General features: G+C 38.5%; 1 protein-coding gene across 7 annotated transcripts in view; it reads left to right on the top strand.

Moving 5' to 3' along the window:
- The first annotated feature begins 3,897 nt into the window (after nucleotides 1-3,897).
- LOC142347843 (uncharacterized) overlaps nucleotides 3,898-21,022 on the top strand; it is a 58,946-nt gene continuing 41,821 nt past the window's right edge. For 2 of the 7 annotated variants that reach the window (XM_075398964.1, XM_075398970.1), the window contains exon 1: nucleotides 3,976-4,298. The gene's annotated coding sequence lies outside the window, so the exon portion shown is untranslated. Of the gene's footprint in view, nucleotides 3,910-3,975; nucleotides 4,299-4,748; nucleotides 4,920-21,022 lie in introns of those variants that run through there. The other 5 variants (XM_075398965.1, XM_075398966.1, XM_075398968.1 and 2 more) reach the window with 5 other exon arrangements.

A 21,022-nucleotide genomic window follows, 5' to 3' on the forward strand; every position in this document is an offset into this window, starting at 1 on the left:
TTTCTGTCAAAACCAAAAGAAGATCAAGTAAGAGATAAAAAAAAGAGGTAGAGATATTGAAAAAAAGAAAAACAGACAGAAAGTCAGACTGCATAGTCTAGAAAGTTGTTCTCCATTTAGGTTGGTTTTCGGATCTTCTCTCGAACTGTTGCATTGATGGACTTCATTTCTTCTGTGGTAAAAAATTAATGTTTTTCTGCGTCAGAGAGGTCAAAGTGGGAAAGAGTCAGAGAAAATTAACCATCTTGAGTGATTGTTGATTTTCCGTTAAGTTTTGAATATCTCCGTTCTTGTTATGATTTCGAGACATGAAAAAGAAAAAAGATTAAGTAAAAGGTTGAGAGAGAGAGAGAGAAACAGACAGAAGAAAACAGAAAAACAGTCAGAGAGAAAATCCGGTTTTGTTGCTAGATTTTTTTTTCTCCCTCTTATGTTCTCGTTTTTTTTGAAAGTGTTCCGTACATGACATTGATCTGTTCTCCTTTGAATAGATTTTTAAAAAGTTTTGTCTTTCCGTGTTTTCTGTTTTTTCCTTCAAAACGATAAATTGCTGTTTTAAGGATGTGACCACTCTTTTTCGCGGAAGTTTTGTTTTCCTTTCGCTTAATTCGACTTCGAAAACAAAGATAATAAGATAAAAACAAATGGTAATTGAAAAGAGAGAGGTAAAGAGGCACACAGAGAGATATCCGGTCTTCCTCACAAAATTTTTTTGTGATTAGTTGTGATCCGAACGATTGTCAATTTCTAGATCGAGATTAATCTTTCTCTATTAAAAATGAACAAGGAAAACTAGATTAGGTGAGAGATAGAGACAGACAGAGAAAAAAGAGTAAAAGAGACAGTTAGAAAGATAAAATCTGTTTTTTCCCCGGGTCGATTAGATTTTCCTATTGGTTCCAAAAAAGTTGCATTTGTACTGATGAAATCTTCTCGCTTGGTTAGATGTTAAAAAGTAAATACTTTTCTCTGTTTAAGTGATGCCAGAAAGAGAAAAAAAGCGGACAAAAAATTAAGGGTTTTGGCCAAAATCAGAGCTATTTTCTCTTTCATTTTGTTTGCTTTTGTAAAAAATTTATTCTTCAATTTCTGCATTAATGAAGGAGCGTTTTGCTAGATACTTACAACGAGAAAATCAAAGAGATAAAAGAAAAAATTACAAAGACCATGATGAACAGGTGGAGAGATAACCCGGACTGCTAAAAATAGCATTTCACTCTGCTCAATTTTAATATCTTTTCCATTCCTGGTGGCCATCTGTAAAATGTCAAGGGCGTCAACTGAAAAAATGTCATCTGGAAAATGTTAAGGGCGTTTGTCAAAAGCTATAATTGTTCCGGCTGCCTTAAAGTTGTTTTTGATTTCTTGAGTCTGCGCTCCGCATGTGTTGTCAAAAATAAGGGTCATTTTGTTTAATGAGAAAAGTACGTTTTTTGTCTACTTATTGAAAACGGCAAGATGGTTCTTTTTCTGAAGTGGTCTTTAGTTTTTGGAAGCGTTTGTTTGCGTTTGGCGTTGTTCTTTCTTTCAAAAATATAAAAAAGGATCAATTAAGAGTTAAAACAGAAAGTTAAATCTGCCATCTGGAATGACTTTAGACTTTTTGGGAGGTGTTGAATTTTTTGTTTTTGTTATTTTTTCTAAGCATGAAAAAGACACAAACGATTAAGTAGGAGATTGAGAGAGAAGAACAGACAGAAAACAAAATCGCACAGAAAAAGAGAAAATCCGGGTTCGCCGCCAAAATTTTCTCTCTCGGTTGTTCTGGTTCTCTGTTTTTTTTCCAAGGTTTTCCCTTCATGTTTCCGATCTGTTCTTTCTTAAATAGATTTTTTAAAATTAAAAAGTTCTTTGTTTCTCTTTTGGTTGGTTTTACGACGTTTTTCGCGTATTCGCAGCATCTGATTCCAACGATTCTTTAAGTGAGTTGAATAAATAAAACCCAAAAATTGTATTTTTTTCCGAAGGGCTGCGAGTTCGTCCCTAACATTATGAAGTACCAGGTGAGCTTATTTCAAGAAAACAGTCCTTAAAATAGTGCATTTGCTCCAACTTAAAACACTACATTCTCACAATGTACACACCCGAACTCAAAACCGAAAGTTAAAAGTTTTCCAGATCAGCCAGTTTAAAGTCCTTAAACCTAAATTTTAAGAGGTCAAAACAAAATGTTCAGTTCCAACCACTTTGAGATAATTTATAGATATAGATAGCTTTTATTATCCACAGTACTCAGACGAAAAAAATTGTCAAACAATGAGGAAAAACGAGTCACAGAAGACCTATTTAGATTTTTCTGTTCTTGTGCTTTCCCTTTAAGCTGTTTACGCGTCTAAAACATAATTCATTCGCCACTAAATGTGCATTCGAGAAACACCTTAAAGTCGAACGTTTATATTTTGACAATCGGTAAAATTTTGACTTTATTATCAAATAAATTTCTTGCATATTTCAGCTTGGAGCTGCTGTTTCACGCAAAATCAATTGAAATCGGAAAAAACCAGAAAATAAGTTCGAACAACTTCCATTGCGTTGATAAGAGTGTATAAACTATAAAAAAAAACAGTGATCTCGAATTGCTTCTGTGCTATAGAGATGCACCCTGAAATTGAGCTATTCTTCATGAAACACCTATTTTTCCATTCGCTAAACTTATAACATATGTTTTTCATTAAAATTCTATTATATTTCAGCTTAAAGCTGTTCTTTCAGCCACAATATAAGCGGAAAATGTTGCTCAAAAATTATGAATACTTTTTGTTGCGTCGATAAGAGTAAATTTTAAAGCAGGAGATGTCTAGTATTGCTCTCGGACTACAGGCGGTGTGGCAATTCCATTTAGTTTCGATATCTCAATGAGTTCAAATAGATTAGGCACCCACAGGTTTTCGAACACGCGATAACCTAATTAGCGTTCATCTATATTACCAACTACGCTACAGCCTATTTATAACACTATCTTCTTCAATTATTTTAATCTTTCTTTACAGACTTTATTTCGGTTTGAGAGCAATATAGTGATCACGCAAAAATCAAAAAGTCATTATAATGAAAATTTTAATTAAAAGCAAGGCATATGATTAGAGTCAGCAGTGAAAGTTGTGTTTTTCGATTAACTTTTTTTTCGTCACTGTCGCCCAGAAAAAAAATCCAAATTGTGAAAATTTTTTTTAATGCGCGTACTACGTTAGGAAACAAAAGATAGGGCCCAATAAAGCAAGCTGTATGAGCTTACACCAAATTACACCTGATTTGTTTTCTGTGGGGTGCTCGAACCCTCAACCTCCAATTCCCAACTCATGTAATATGCCACTGCACTACGGTACATTATTTCTTAAAAAAATTTAAAGCTGCAAATTTGATTTAGGACACGGAAATTATTGAAGACTAAGTTTGATTTTTCTGTTAATACAGTGTTTCTTTTAAACATGCTCGTCGATGCCTCTTCGTTAGCACTTAAACATCGAGAGGCCGTTTAAAAGTTTTGGCTGTCGTTAAATATGGTCCTTTATCATGTCTTACGTTTAATATATAGGATATATATGATTCAAGGCATTCACGGCAAAATTATGTGGTAAAATTGCGCTGAATTTTCTAACTTGTCATTGCTAGTTACCGCTTATCTCACATAATTTTGTTAAAATCCCTCGGCCCGGGTGTAATGAAATCCTTGCCTGCCAGTACAGCACACCTTTTTCAATTGATGATGTTAATTGAAATCTTTATTAACTCTAAAAGGCAATTTGATACAACAGGAAGAAAGTTTTCATCTATAAAACGCCTCTCTGATGGCTGACGAAACAATGGTGATTATAAAAGGCATGCTTATGCTGTTTGTTTTAGAAACAAACTTAGTTTCTATATTGTTGTTGTTTGTTGTTGTTTGAAGATGCTGCTGTGACAGTAAAGGTGAGTTCTTGATGCAACCAGGATTATGTTCATGTTGACGTTGATCGAGTTTTTGCCATATTAATTATTGCCTTAGTCAACAATTGCTAAATTATGAGTTTTTGCTTACTGGTCTGCCTCTAAGCTCTAAGATATATTATTGACATGAATTATGGGATTAAAACGAATGAGCGGGAGGGTTGGTCAAAATCCTTCAATTAAAGACAGTTAGTTCTGCGACAAATAAACCCGCTATTCATGTTAAAGTTTCGATAGCATTGTTTGCTAGGGGCAAGTTTTGTTTAATTTTGTTCTACGACAATTTCATTTTTAACGATAACTAATTATTCGCTCTCATCGCTTTCTGTTGGCATTGACGCGACTTGCTGAGACCACCTCTGCCTGTAAGGGTAAGATATAAAATTTTCATCTTTATAGTCTACCTGAAGACTAAGAAGACTATTAAATCAAGCCTGTCGTGCAACAATCAAGTCAGAAGTAAAACTTGAAAAAACATTGACTTTTGTCCTTATCGCAACCAAAACGAGTTGGTTGTTCCCGCAACTTAAAACTGATATAAAAACTTACCAAACTAAACTGTCTAGAACAATGTAATTGAACCTTATCTACATTCTCTTACATTTTATGGTTTACCCCTCGTTCAAAGAACAAAACCTTCTTTCCCCAAAACAATTTTGAGGACAAAAGTCTCCCCTGTTACTGGCAAAAGTCTCTTAGGACACAAAAGAGACACAGTAAAGACACAGAAGAGACACAGTAAAGACACCGAAAAGACACAGAAAAGACACCGAAAAGACACAGAAAAGTCACAGAAAAGAAAAGACAAGCAATTTTTTCAGCGACGAAGCCAAGATTGGGTTACAGACGTTACCCAGCAGACGATTTTTTTTTGGAAATTGGGTTTCAGACGTCACCCCGACGAGAGGATCTGTTTTTTTTACTGGTTTCAGACGTCACCAGCAGAAGTCCGCCCGAGGTCTCAGACGTTACCTCTGATGTCCTGTTCCCCGGTTAGAGCCATCCAAAATCTCTATTTTTTTTTCGACAAAAAGCCTTCAAAAAATTGATTTTTGTCCCAAAAAAAAAAACTTTTTGTTACTATAACACCTCGATTGATAAACCTTGACTAGTAATATTATTTTCAAAGCGAGTAAAGGCAATTTTCTAACTTTGAAAGAAAATTATGCGAAAAAACGCACAAAATTTAGAGAAATGTTCCTTAAATCAGAAAAATCGAAAAACACAATTTAGTTTTCTGACTACATATCCGTTTGAATTGCGGAAAAAACTATTAAACCACTCTTTTGAATTGGTTTGTAATCAAGCAGAAAGCTATTTGCATCGATATATCCAATCAGTATCATACAAATGAGAAATGTCAGAAAAAATTTTTTGAATTCAGAAAATTCAAAAAACAAAATTTAGTTTTCTGACTACATATCCATTTGAATTGCGGAAAAAACTATTAAACCACCCTTCGGAATTGGCTTTCGATCAAACAAAAAGCCACTTTTATTGATATATCATATCAGCATTATATAAAGTGGAAATATCAGAAAAAATTTTTTTGAATTCAGAAAAATCAAAAAGCACAATTTAGCTTTCTGACTACATATCCGTTTCAATTGCGGAATAAACCCTTAAACTACTCTCCTGAATTAGTTTGTAATCAAACAGAAAGCCATTTTCATCGATTTATCCAATCAGTATCATATAAATGAGAAATGTCAGAAAAAATTTTTTGAAATCAGAAAATTCAAAAAACACAAGCTAATTTTCTGACTACATATTCATTTGAATTGCCGAATAAACCACTAAACAAACCCCTACAACAAGTCATTGTCATTCGGTTTGATGGTTTCACCTGTATATGGAAGTAAATAGAAAGTCATTAGACGCCACAGCAAATATCAAAACTTTCATTTGACGAAAATAACTAGCTTTTTAATTTTTTTTGGAAAAACTTCCAAAACTTGATTTTTTGCAGAAGTCCTCGGTATCAGACGTTGCCGTCTGCGAAGTCCCTTTATCCCTATTGGTTTCAGACGTTACCATCAGCAGAAGAGGAGTTTTCGAAGAAAATTGGTTCCAGTAGTCACCAGAAAATTTGATGTCTCTTTTTTTTTCTACTTTCAATATTTTTGAAAAGCAGATCTCAGACGTTATCTGTGGGAGAAAGTTTTGAGAGTTTATTAGAGTCAATGCAATCTATAAATAACGAAAACAGAGTGAAAAACAGCAGACAAAGTCACACAGTTTTAAAGATAACGAAAAAGCTTTTGCAAAACCCGAAAAAAGACAATACACCAAAGAGTTCTAAAGATTTCCACAATATGATTCGTCTCTGCAAATTTCTAGCATTCAGTAGCCCTCCTGTAGCCCTTGTTGCCTAAACGCATCGCATTTTTACTAATTTCTTATCTTTAGCCGTCACAACAACAATAAACTCCTAGAAAAAGAACAGGTTTCAAAGTTATAAATTCGCAAAAACTGTGAGAGGTATTTATTAATCATAGTGTTTGGTTAGGGTTAGGGAGTTAAGACAAATTTTCTTGGGTAGTTTCATAAGCTTTCTGGTTGGTAATCTATTCCTATTTGAGGGAAACAGACGAGTGTTTTGAAGTTTTCAAGAAAAAGGAGTTTAATGTAACAATTATTTGAGTTCTGGTCTAATATTGGTTCAACTGCATAATTGTAGCAAAGCACAAGTTTCCTGTCAACTACAGTAGCCAGACACACTAGTTAAAACAGTTAAAGCCAGCTATTTAACCAAAACTTGTGTTAATTCAACAAAAAACAAGCAATTATTTAAGTCTGTTGAACGAAAGGCGATTAAAGCGCGCGAACGTTCGGAAAAGCTTTTAAGTTTTTTTTTAGCGCAAAAGGCAAGATTTAGCACACAAAACACATTCTAGGACATCACTTTTTGAGAAAATTTGCGTCGCCGGTCTTTTGAACAAGAAAAAACTAGGATCATTAGCATTCAAACCTTAGACAACTTTTTTTTTTTTACATCAAAAATTTGCGTCGCTCCGGTTCTAAGCCGTTTTTTCACCTTCAGTAACGAGCTTCTTCACCTACATCATCAACAATCAGCTACAACAAAGCAGCAGCCACCAATATGTCAAAGCAGAACAGCGCTGAATGTCAGTTTGCCATCAATATGTTCAAAGCGACAGAAATGTCAATGAAGAAACTGCTCGATCTCCTTGAGAAAACTGTGGAGCAGAAAAAGAGTTTCCGGTCATTGTCTTTGATGATCAACAAAATCAAAGGCCAGGAAACAGAGCTCAAGAAACTCTCAGAGGAAGTGATGAGACAGCAGCCACATCAGAGCACTGCATCATCAATATTGAATAGGCAAACGACACTAATAACTCGCCTCAATGAACTGGAACTGCAAGTTGATCTGTTGGACGACGATGGCCAGCTCAGTCAGTCTTCTAGTCGCATTAGAGATGATGTCAGCATGATCTCCAGCAGAAGAAACCTGTCTCGGCAATCAACACCTGCGCCCAGTGACGACAAGGAACGAATCCAGCATCAGCGCGACATAGAAGGAAAGCAGACCAGCAGTAACATCTTCAATCAGCCGCCTCCATTACCACCACGGCCAAGACAACCATCACTGTTTCTGCAAACATCTAATGAACCAGGACTTCAAATTCAACATGTGCTTGAAGCCCATCAAAGAAATCCTAAAAAGGAAGTTCATGAAAGTCTTCTAAAATCCAAAACTAAACTTGGAAACGAATTAAACGTTCCGAATCCTTTTCCCTGCTTTGACAAAGATATCAGCCAAAAATTCACATCTCCAACAAGATCAGGGAAACTTGAAATTGCCTCCAACCTGGTAAATAGAGATGTCTGCGATATTGAAACAGCTCAAATCAACTTGAGTGACAACTTTGACACGTCGCAGAACCTTTTGCCTCCAATCCAAAATTTGAACCTTTCAGGTAATCACTCACTTTCAAACCCCTTCATTTTGGCAGATCCAACTATTCAATTACAAGCAGATGGTCCTTTTGCCCAAAACTCGGCATTGGAGAAAACCCTTAATTTAAAGTTGCCAAAGCGAAGAAACAATCAGGATTCATATGCCAACAGAAATCCTCAATATCATAATTTTCCCAATCTACAACAGAATGTTGGACCTTCTGAGGTTCAAATAGGAACAAATGGATACCTCGATAGTCAAGTGTTGAACTGTGATCTGCAAAAACTCCCCTGCTTACCCACAGTGGCAAACAGAACCTCACATCTTCCAAGTACAACTGATAAAATAGTGGCAGAAAACAATTGCCTACAATCCAATCAATATATTAATCCTATAACTGGGGTACATTCCGCAAGTGTTCCTCCAATTACCGTACAACTGATGGAACAACAGCATCAAAATACCGTCTTAAATCCTGCAGCTCCTAATTTTCTGCCAAACCAGGTAGCTCCACAATCAAACGGAATTGCGGCTCCTCTGCAATTTCCACAACCTGTTAACAGTCAACACGGTTTTACCAGCACTTTCCCAGTTAACCAAAATGTGACACAACCCAGTCAGTTGTGTAACAACCAGTTTGTTCCTGACTCTCAAGTTCCATCGAACTGTCAAGCTCCATTAACTTCCACGATCCATGCCCCAATGTGCATTAATCAACACTCAAATCCTGCTGGACAAAATCAGTTGAGCCAGCCTTTAATTAACCAGAGTTTACTGCCCACTGTCAATCAACACATAAGCTCAGCATACTCGAACCCTAATGTAACACAGGAAAAAGGAAATGTTGATTTCAAGCATTCAATCAAATTGCCACCTTTGAAACTTCAGAATTTCAATGGTGATCCTATCCACTTTCACGAGTGGATCAATAATTTCAACACGATGATTCACAACAACCCTTCCATTACAGACACTCATCGTATAACTTACTTACAGAATTCTGTGAGTGGGAAAGCAAAAGACTTGATTCATGCTTACTCCTGCGATCCATCCTATTATCAGACAGCACTGAATGAACTAATCCGACATTTCGGTGATCGTACTATAGTTGTTAATGCGTTCATTAACCAGCTTGAAAACTGGCAAATGAAATTCCAAAACAAGCAAAGCTTCATTGCCTTTTCCTCGTTTTTGAAAAGACTTGTGCAAGCCTTCCAATACCTTGGCTTTACAGCAGACCTCCAGTCTACAACACTCATTAAGAAAGCCAAAGAGAAAACGCCACATCATTTGGTTCTGAAATGGACAGAACATTGTCTCACCGAGCTCAACTCAGACCCAACTCTTGTGGATTTTCAACAGTGGTTGGGGCTCCAAGCTCAAATCTACGACAAAGTGAGTCGAGAAAGCAATCAAAGAACCATCAGTTCTCAAGCCTCAAAGTTTGTCAACTCGAACAACCCGCAAACCAAGCAATACAATGGCAATCTCTCAGTGTCAGTCAACAACGCATCAGCGGAAAACAGTAGAAAACAATGGAACTTTGGGCCTCAGCAAAAGCAACCGTCAATTTCACAAAACGTTCCGAACAAAACCTTTAACACAAAACGATCTTGTGAGAAGTGCAAACAAGAACACAGCATTGCCACATGCCCTGAGTATCAATTGTGCTCACCAAGTGATCGATACAACCTTGTCAGCCAAAATAATTTGTGTACAAACTGCTTGAGCAACAAACACCACAAACAATCGTGCCCATCGCAAAAACGATGTCAGGTTTGCAGTGGATTCCACCACACAACCCTTCATGATCCCGCCAAGCAAATCAAACGCCCTACAGCAGCTTTTTCTACTGAAGTTTTTTCTGGTAACAATCCAACAGCTTCGTCTAGTAGCAAAGCTTCAAGTCAAACTCCAAATACATCTTCTCAACAGAAAAGTCAAACAAACAAAGCCCCCAACAGCCGTTATGGCCAAACTTTCAACAACCAAAGCCAGCAAAACGTGCAACAACGTAATTTAAACGGCAATGCAATTAACCAATCGTTCAGCATTAACCAATGCTCAGAAACACCGAAGAATTGGTATGAGCAATTGCAGCTTATTCCAGTTTCATTCCTCAAGGGGAATAAAGCCTTCGATACCTACGCCCTCATAGACCCCGGTAGCCAATTCAGTTTTGTATTGGACGCCATAGCTGAATTTCTTGAGCTTCCCCGTGAAACACAACAGTCAGTACCACTACATTTTCTCAATACAGAGAACAGCATGTCCCTCTCAAAAATTGTTGAGCCAGTCACAATAACTCCATATAAGTCAACTGAAATATCGTTTGAACTCTCTCGAACGTTCAGCACCCCGTCTCTGAACGTCGCAGCTGCAAAAACTTTTGAACTTAATCAAATTTGTGATGCCTTCAACAGTCTGCGCCACATACATTTCCCAAATATTGCCGATGGCAAAATCGGCGCCCTCCTCGGTGTTAACGCATTCGCATTCACCTACCCTACACATGTTATACCTGGCAATCAAAATCAACCGTTTGGTGTGAAAACTAAACTTGGTTGGACCCTCGCTGGTGAATATGAGAATTGTATCTCAGCCACCACTCAACAGCCCGCAACTCAGCAGAAGAAATTTATTTTCCATGTGTCAAGAAACAGATCAGATGAACCCGGACTTGACGAACTTGTTCAACAGTTCTGGAGTATTGAAGCTGATGGCATTCAGAAGGACCGTGAACAAGTTTACACAAAGCAAGAAGAACAGTTTCTTGATATTTTGAAGAACTCCATCAATCACAATGGTGAGAGATATGAAATCAAACTGCCCTGGAAATCAATAATAAATTTGGAAAACAACTTCTATTCTGCACTGAACCAAGTCAAAAGCCTCAATAAACGCCTTCAACGTAAACCTTTGTTGCAGGACAAATACAATGAGACTCTCTTGACAGACCTCGAGAAAAACTATGTCAAACCGGTGGAAATGCAAGATCCTCAACCAGACAGAATTTGGTACCTGCCACACCATCCTGTGGAAAATATCAATAAGCCCGGAAAAGTCCGCCGAGTTGCAAATGCCGCTTCAAAATTCCGCGGCCAATCGCTTAATTCAAACCTTCTTACAGGACCAGATCTCCTTAATAACCTTTTAGGTGTCCTGATGAGATTTCGAGAACATCCCGTTGCAGTTCTTGCGGACATCGAAGGCATGTTTATGCAAATCGCCATCCATCAGATTGATCAATCTGCTCTTCGATTTCTTTGGTTAGCAGACAATCAGATACAACAGTACCAATTTACCAGACTCATCTTTGGAGCAAATTGCTCACCTTCGTGCGCAATATACGTTCTTAACCATTGTGCCAAAGAAAACAGTCAACAATTCCCAGAAGCCCTCAAAGCCGTCAGAAAGCACTTTTACATGGATGACTACATCCAATCACATGCAACAGAACAAGACGCTTGTAATGCAGTTTTTCAAACAAAAAATTGTCTGCAAACAGGTGGGTTTCGACTCACAAAATTTGTTTCAAACAGCTCTCTAATTCTAAACCAAATCCCTCCAGAAGACAAAGAGAACAAGACAGATATTGTTAGAGTTCTTGGTGTTAAATGGAATCTTGAGAAAGACTGCTTTTTTATGAAACCTCTCACTGATTTCCCAAAAGATGCCTCAGCATACACTCAACGTAAGATCTTTAGTCTTGTCTCCTCGATCTTCGACCCAATAGGAATAATGTCGCCATCAACGATCCGTTTCAAAATAGTTCTTCAAGAACTGTGGAAACTTGGGAAAAAATGGGACGATCAAATTGCCCCTCAAGTAGTTAAACCACTTCAAAAGAATTTGGATTTATACTTTTCTTCCCCAGAAGTGACATTGAACAGAACTCTGAATAAGAGTTGCCATTCACCAGAAAGTGAAAATGAAATCCATATATTTGTCGACGCCTCAGCTGTAGCAGTTGCAGCCGTTGCATACTTGAAAACAGTTCCTAACTCAGCCACTGATGTTGAAACTTGTTACCTAATAGGCAAATGCAAAGTTGCCCCAATTAAACAAATCAGCATACCCAAATTAGAGTTGGAAGCCGCAGTCATCGGAGTGCGCCTTCTTTCAACCATCATGAAAGAGTCATCATTTCACATTACTCGCTCTACACTCTGGACAGATAGTCAAGTAGTACTTGACTGGTTATCGACAACCAAGAAGCAACCTGTTTTTGTTGCGAATCGCCTCAAAGAAATCCTTGCATCAACTGATGCTTACCAATGGAAACACGTTGCCACCAAAGAAAATCCAGCTGACCACGGGACCCGTGGTCTCAACCCAGACGAAATTACAGCCAAGTGGCTAACAGCGCCAGCATTTCTTTCCACAAGACAGCTCAGCGCTGCTGAAAACTCTTCAAAGCATGTGTTAGCAACGCATGAAATTTCACGCAATTTGTCGGAGCAAATAATCGACCCGACACGGTTCTCAACTTGGAACAAGTTGCTCCTGACTTTAGCAACAGTCTTCAATTTGCTCTTTCGGATCAAAAAGCAAAGGCCTAAAGATCACCAGTATATAACAGAAGACGTCATTCTTGCAAGAAATCAGCTGATCAAAATTTCGCAGCAAAATTTCTTCTTCTCAACAATCCAAGCCCTGAAACGTGGTTCCAGGATAGATTCAAAGTGCAAAATCCGTTCGCTCAACCCAATGTTGGACAACAATGGAATCCTTCGGTCATGCGGAAGACTGCAATTTGCGCCAGATAACCTCGAAGTTGAGAAATTTCCGATTATACTGCACGCAAAGGACAAGATAGCGAGACTCTATATAGAGCATGCACATAACATTTGCGTTCACCAAGGAACAGAGCCAGTGAAAGCTTTTGTGCAGCAAAGATACCACATCATTGGACTCAGAAAAACACTTTTGAGTATAAAGTACAGATGTTTTCTCTGCAGACGATTTGCCGCTCAAAACATTCAACCCGTCATGGCTCCCCTCCCTGCCTGCCGTTTCCCGACAGACTCTACCCAGTATCCTTTCGCGAACAGCGGAGTCGACTTTTTTGGACCCTTTTATATAGAGGATGCCAAAGGACAGATTGAAAAACACTACGGCCTCATCTTCACTTGCCTGGTTACTAGGTGTGTCCATCTAGAAGCTTGTCCCGATCTCAACACTGACACTTTTTTAAACGCCTATCGACGTTTTGTAAGCCGCAGATGCCAGCCAACAACAATGCTCAGCGACAATGGCAAGACATTTATTGGTGCATCTGAGGAACTAAAAAGATCTGTGAAACGTCTCGACAACGACAAAATCTACAAAGCAATGGCAGCAACGAACACAACCTGGAAGTTCAATCCTCCCTATGGACCTCATTTTGGCGGTATTTGGGAGCGCTTGATCCAGACCGCGAAACGCACTCTATTGATCATTCTAGGCTCCAGAAGGCTGTCGCTTGATGTGTTCAGGACAATTTTGGTCGAGACCGAAGCTATATTGAACTCCAGACCACTAACGATTGTCGCTGACCTTCCAGAAAATGAAATGCCTCTCACGCCAAACCATTTTCTGATCAACAGACCGTTCAACTCTCTCCCACCAGGAAAGTTCGACAGCCAAGAACCCGCCAGTTTCAAGTCTTGGAAGAATGTGCAGCAAATGGTCAACCATTTCTGGAAACGACTCGTCAAGGAGTATCTTCCGACACTGTTAAAGAGGTCCAAATGGAGCGATAGTGACCAAACACCACTCAGAGTCAACGACATCGTTTGGATTCTGAAAGATATGACTCCACGTGGAATTTGGCCCCTTGGACGTGTTCTTGAAGTCTATCCTGGACGAGATGGACAACACCGTGTGGTGAAGGTGAAAACGGCTTACGGCACGTACGTTCGTCCGGTCTCCGCCCTCGCACGTGTTTTGGCTGATTAGCCTATTTTTTCGTGACCTTTTTTCGAAACGGTTTTCTAGGCAACTTGGGTTACACCCTCTTCGACGATCTGGTCAAACGTCTGTGATGTGTTAGTTGGCCTCCTCTTTCCCCTGGAGCATGTCGTGCAACAATCAAGTCAGAAGTAAAACTTGAAAAAACATTGACTTTTGTCCTTATCGCAACCAAAACGAGTTGGTTGTTCCCGCAACTTAAAACTGATATAAAAACTTACCAAACTAAACTGTCTAGAACAATGTAATTGAACCTTATCTACATTCTCTTAAAAAGATTATAAGGAATATCCCTACTTTCAGCTCAAAAATGATACGGTTTGAGATTTTAACAGAAAATGGGAAGATAACTATGATTTAGGCCAGGGTCGAGGTTTGGCGGTGAATTTTCGTAAGAAATACTTTAAAAAATATTAATTTTCTTTGCGTATTTGTTACATCTTTTTGCGGTGAATCGTGGTGAATTATTTATTTTCACCGCGTTCTCGGCTTTCTTACAAAATGAATCCTCCCTACACGGGTTTGAAAATCTGACCTTACTTTATTAATATTTCTTGTGAATTTAAATCAGATTGAGTAAACGTTGGAAAGCAAATGCCGTGAATTTTTGTAAGGAATGCGCTGAAATTCGGTTAATTGTTTTTTTCACCGCATTCACCGCTTTCACTGTATTTCTTAAATTAATTTGCCACAAAAGTCGATGCGGTGAAATTTTGTAAGAAATGCGGAGAATTTTGCGGTGAAATTTTGTAAGAAATGAGGTGAAATATTTATTTTTACTGCATTCAACGTAATCACCGCATTTCTTACAAAAATTCACTGCATTCATCGCATTTAGTACAAAAATTTACCCAAAACCCCAACCCGGGGGTAACACCAAGATCTAAGTATTGAATTCTCCAGTATTACTTATAAAGATCAAAAAATTCTTTTAATATTTGGCTTTGTAAGCTAATCTTAGTCGACTTTATTAACTCATTGACATGAGTTTAGTTGTGAGTTTAGAAAAATAAAACCCACACAATCGGTTTTTCTTTTGGAATAGTGGAACCCCAACAATCTGATTATCAGTTGGGATACTCTCAACTGGTGGGATAAGGATGCAAAGTTTGGCTCGCGTTTAATATGTGTCTATAATCTCGCATCTCTTGCCAGGAGCATTATTGCGGCCCCCGAATTGCTGTAACTGAGACTGATTGAGATAACCTGCTGAAAACTAACAACAAGCCCGCCAGCTGCAAGCTTCTGTTATCAGCCGGAGTAGCTAATCATTTGAGGGTCTTATGAACTGCCTCAGAAAATCCCCCAAAAGACTCGAAAGTCAGGGGAATGAATTGAATTCCGGCTTCACTACTTTTCTGGGCGTACTGTTTGTACTTCCTGCCTTCAGCAGCTGACAGGGCGAAACCACTCTTCTCCGACGCTATTATAATGAGGCTTGACTGCAAGGGAGAAATGACATGACAGTAACGTACTGCTGCTGGTTGACAGGCATTCAAAACAGGTAAGAAAATGTCGCCCGGTCTGGAGTTATTGTTGGGTAGTAAACTCTTCTGTTCACAGATGGGAGACAATAGAGCTCCCGAGGAAGCTGATATATAATTTGCTCTTCAAAAAAATGACAGGAGATAGTATCACACCGACCATGACATGACACGGCATGGTTGCCCTCTACATCTATCTTCCCATAATTAAAAGAAATCATTTTCTCTCACTCTCGTTTAATTTAGCAACCGGTCGGTATTCAAGAGCAACACTGAAAATGTTGGGAAAAAGGTCTAGTTATAGAGCAGAAATAGGGGCTGCGGATAACCAGGCTCCAGACTGCGGTAGTGAAAGAGGTTGCAACCGACATTTTTCTCTAATGGAGTTTTTTTTCCTAGCAACTTGCCGTAGGCAGAGTTATCAAGTTCTTCCTAAATTTTTTGCTGAGAGGGATCTGTCTTCGCGATTTCGCCCAATTGCGCTCAATTTCTTTAAAAAGAGGGAGATTTGATGAGGATTGATGCCTTTAGTTGGATTAATGAGAGTTAGTTTTTCTGCAAGAACAGAGGATTGAAAAACGGAGCCAAAATATGCTGCCTGAGCTTGATTTGCTGATCATCTTGATCCTACACCGGTTTTATTTATTGGGAGGTATGCTTGGTTCCATGAGGTAACTGATATTAAAACTCCAAGAACACAATCAAAAGTTGCACGCTGAACCGAATTGAATTTGCATCCGAAGATGAATTGCATTGCAAAAAGTAGATCATTTCGGGGGCACCAAGCCAAAACGCAAAATACCAAGGGCTTATTGTTGATTGTCCACATAAGCTGAATGATCTAGATTTGTCTCTAATTTTTTAACGCGTTCAAGTAAAAAAAGAGGAAACAAAAGCATCAGATTCTATGGCAGAACCTAAAATTTTAATTCCATGTAGACGGTTCCTGTTGATCAAACTCTCAATTTTCGTCATGCTTTGGTATGACCCTAGCTCGCACTTATTCTTCCTGAGTTCTAAGCAGATTTTTTTCTAGATTCTGTAAGAATTTTCAGCGGTTGACAAAGTTTGATCTCGATACCTTTATTGATTCCATCATTTGCTTTCAGTTTAGTCAAAAGAGGCCAGATGGCCAGTGAAAACAAATATTGAGCCAGTGTATCTCTTTGTTGCACTCCAGATTGACTGTAAACTTTTGAGCTATTGAAGACCGAATCACTATGCCTCAATTTAAAAAAAAAGACGCAAAAGGCAATGTACTAGGCATCAAAAATTTTTGCAGAGCCAAGGAAATGACTTAAATGCCTTTAAATCACTGAAATAAATGCGTTTCTCAAATCCATTAGGAGTATGCCCCCGCTTTTTGTTCTCTTCGTTTTTTCGATTTTTTTTTGTGCATGCATTATGCTCCCGGTACTTCACGTGACGACAACTCCCAACTGCTTTGCTCGAAACAACACTCAATCGCCTCGGAGGCTAATTATTTTGCAATTGCACTTGAAAACGAGGCGCCGAAAAACTTCATGCACAGCAATAGGTCTATTGGCGGTTTTCTTTTTCAATGCTTTATTTGGTAGCACTACAAAAAACTGGAGCCATGAAGCTTGGGAGCTGGTCATTGCTAGCCAAGTTCACTAATTTGGTTAGGTAAATCGTTGCCCGCTTGGTTTGATCGGAAATTGAACAATTGAGTTCGTGGAGAAAATGTTCTGGGCCTTTTTTGGACGCCCCGCTGCTGTGAAATTCGAAGCAGCATACTCATTCAATCTTCGTTGCTTAAACCTATTCATCATTGAGTTTTCCTGCTGCTGCTATTGTTTTCTTACCACCTCTGTTGGAAGCACGCAAAAGACAATTGCTTACTGCGAAAAACTACTTCCAGTCATCAACACAATCTGGCTTTGAGATGCAATTATCTATTATTGACGTTATAATCCCGGACCATGGCATACGAATCTTTACGGGACTACAGCGCATCGTTGAAATAATTTTACTATGGATAGTTTTCAAATCTGGTAAGTCGCTTCGATTGTCACTTGGGCCTGGTGAATTGCTTCTTAGTGTTGCAGAAGACTAGTGTCGCATTGACGAGTTGGTTCGACTCGCATTGGCGAGTTGAACCAACTCGTCAATGCGGGCAAATAGATCTTTCGGTATATTTTCACAGTTGACGAAAGTTGAGTGAATTGTGGTTGCGCCCAAATTGCTTTAAAGCACTCCCATTCATCGTAGTTTGGACCCGAATGCAATTACCTCACCTTACATCTGACCAAGTCATGCTGCTCCAAGATTGAGGCTTTGTATAGATTATCTTTTCTGTTGGAATAATATAGGATAGTTCCAACTGGAACCATGACACCAGATATGTCATCGTTGATTGTCTGTTCACTTATCTGCTGTGCTGTTCCAGTTGAGAAGTTTGACAAAATGTTCTTTCCTGAACCGTTAGTTGTTCATTCCTGTGAGTTACTTTGACGGGAGACTTCTGACTCGGAACGCGATAACGATTCATGGTCAAAACGGGAAAACGATTCTAAAACCAAACCATTTCATGAATCGTATGTTTCGTTTATCAGAAAAGCGGAAGGGAAGAGGATGGGGGCTGCGGGTGGGCTGTTAGGTTTGGATCCAACCAGTTTTTCCGAGCTTCCACGGTCTCAACTCGATAATCTGGTTAATCTGCCTTCACACATCCAATCCAGAATGTTATTTCGAGGACAAAAAAAGGGTTTTAAGATGGCCCTAGAATTGCAGAATGCAGTTAACAAAAACATATTTGTATACAGAATTTAAATAAAACCCTCTGAGCACACTTAAATTGTCAATTGTAATTGATATAAGCAAAAATTTCAGAAAATTCTTTCAAGCGCAATTGATTATATTAAGTATGTTAAGTATTGATTATTTTGAAAATATTAACCCTTATGTAAAAGCTAGGGATGTGTGTGAAATTAACATTTTACATCTGAAGTGAAATAGTTATCCGGAGTATTGATCTTTGTAACTTGAATATTTTTCAAGGTTGTAATTAGATTATCATTTGACGAATATGGAGTTTTTGGGCCTTTTGGTCTCCAGTTCTCCTACACAAAAAAATTAAAGAAATTTATATGTCCTGTGGGGGAAGATCAAATCCAGCAGCTTTGGTTTAATTTCAATGAATCGCTTGTCCCTGGCAGGCAATGGACTTTTTCCAGGATGCGACCATGAAGTCCCTGTATCAAATGAGATTTGAACAAGTTGTAGAATTTAAAATGATACTCTCAAACAACGTATGAAACAATTTTTCATACCCTGCATCTCTCAAGCTATCGCTGTCGTAAGCATACAGAGTGAGACTTTGATTGCTGCAGGTGTACGATTAATGGAGTGTGAGCAGTAGTCATTGGTTGAGTTGAGGCGAAATGTCAGAGAACCGGCTCTGTCGATATAGATGTCTCAAAAAACTGTTCCTAAAAATATAACAACGAGGGTTTCTAAGATAAAGTCTTCCATTTTTCTGTTGTTTAATTATTTCAGTTGATTTGTGAACTCACTGTTGCTCTTTTAGCAGTTGTTCCATCAGGTTTGGTAGCTTCATTGTTTCTGTTTTTTAAAGAGTTCATTTAATTTTATTTGCCTCATTTCTATTCAATTGACCTGCGCACCATTTTCCCTGTTGTACATAGTAAACACATTTTAATTTAGTGCAGTAAAAAACAAATACGATGTACCTATTTTAAGGTTGTAATTATTTTCAAGGACGATTATCAGAAGTCAGGCCAAACTCATTTTAGTACTCTAAGTTAGTTGAGTTCAACTGTAAGTCTGCTGCCCTCTTTCCAGAATCGGGAAATTATTTGTTCAGATATATTGTGACTCATGCTATTCGAGATTCTTTTGATTCGGGGTCTTTATTTTGCATCTCGTGTTCAGTTGACAAATTCAAGTAATTAACTTACAACTGGATTTACTCTCAAGTAAAGTTGACCAGCAAGGTTATTCTCTAAGCGAATCCTACTTTAGTATTGTTTTATGTGAACGCTCCTTGAGAAAAAACACATTCGACAGACTGACAGTGATTCGGACCTCAGGTTAAGTACGCATTATTGATTGTGTACGACATAGCGCAGTCAGCAGCCCAAAAACAAACACCATTAGGCATAGAACACTTTTGGAAAAAATTAAGACCGGACCGTCCCCTGAAATGAGAAAAGTGGCAGATACAGGCGAAGTTGGCCCTCCTAGTGAAACAGAACATCACGTTAGACCTCCTATTTGGTCCCTAACCAGAACGAGTACATTTCCAACTCAAACACAAGCCCAAAAACACAATTAAGGGTTCATCTGCCCAATCAAAACGTGAAAGACTGGCTAGAAACGCGCATTTAAAAATGAATTGTGAAAATCGCTGTCAACGATAACTGGAATTTATGATCATGTGTGGTGATAAACCCTGGAGCCCAGCAGATTGAAAAACAGTCTCTATACTGTGCTTTAGAATTGAGACAGAAGTAAAGAGGATTGTATGCAGCCACAACCGGCACCTCAAGACGGATACGTTGACTACTACTGAACTTGGCGAATCATGGACAAGGAATTCATTCGACCAAAAAGTATCATTTTTGATGGGTATATGCTTCTTACAGCGAATCAAATAAAAAAGAAAATCAATTGAAGATTTCTATGAAAACTGAAAAATTGTTTGAAAACTGTGAACTTGGAAACTCAGAGGACATTTTAAACAGATACCTTTTTATTGCCAACATGCTTTTATTGAAATTAAGAAAGAGTTATTGAAAGAAGCAGTCGAACCTGCCCAAGCAATAAGTTTGACAATTAATATGAAACTTGGTCAGCGAAATCAATTACAAATCACTAACAGTCAATCCTCTCTACAAGTGAATGCTATAAAACCAGAACGTCAATTTCGTAACACCAATCAACGTCAAGTCTTACAAGTACAAACTCGACTGGCAAATCAACTGTGTCGAAACTGCGGACTCACTTGGTCAACTAATCATAAGAACAATTGTATTGCTAAATTCAAAACGATAACAACAGTTGTATCCAAAACCCTTCTGCTCTTTTGTGTCGGAAACCGAAATCCACTTCTACAAAAATCGTCCGCCCCAATGTGAACTCTATTGATGATAATACAACTGAAATCTCCGATAATGCTGTTTTAAAAACTAATTATAAATCAGAATGTGAGTTTAATTACGGCAGTTCTGATGAAAAAATGGTGGCCAGCATTACCAGTAACAGCCTTCAAATTGAACCAAAAAACACAATCTTACATATTGGAAAAACAAATTATTAACTCTGGAAGTGTCGATATTATCCAAAATGAATCACTTGCTTCAGAAATCATTAACAACTCATCTCTTGCCCGATGGTTGACCATTAGGCATAGAGCACTTTTCGAAAAAACCAAGATCGGACCTTCCCCTGAAATGAGAAAAGTGGCAGATACAGGCGAAGTTGGCCCTCCTGGTGAAAGAGAACATCACTTTAGACCTCCTATTTGTTCCCTAACCAGAACGAGTACATTTCCAACTCAAACAGAAGCGCAAAAACACAATTCAGGGTTCATCTGCCTAATCAAAACGTAAATGACTGGCTAGAAACGGGCATTTAAAAATGAATTGTGAAAATCGCTGTCAACGATAACTGGAATTTATGAGCAGGTGTGGTGATAAACCCTGGAGCCCAGCAGATTGAAAAACAGCATCTATGCTGTGCTGTGCTTCAGACT

Source organism: Convolutriloba macropyga, chromosome 10 (genome assembly GCF_964194025.1).
Source record: "Convolutriloba macropyga chromosome 10, txConMacr16.3, whole genome shotgun sequence".
Taxonomy (NCBI): Eukaryota; Metazoa; Xenacoelomorpha; order Acoela; family Convolutidae; genus Convolutriloba; species Convolutriloba macropyga.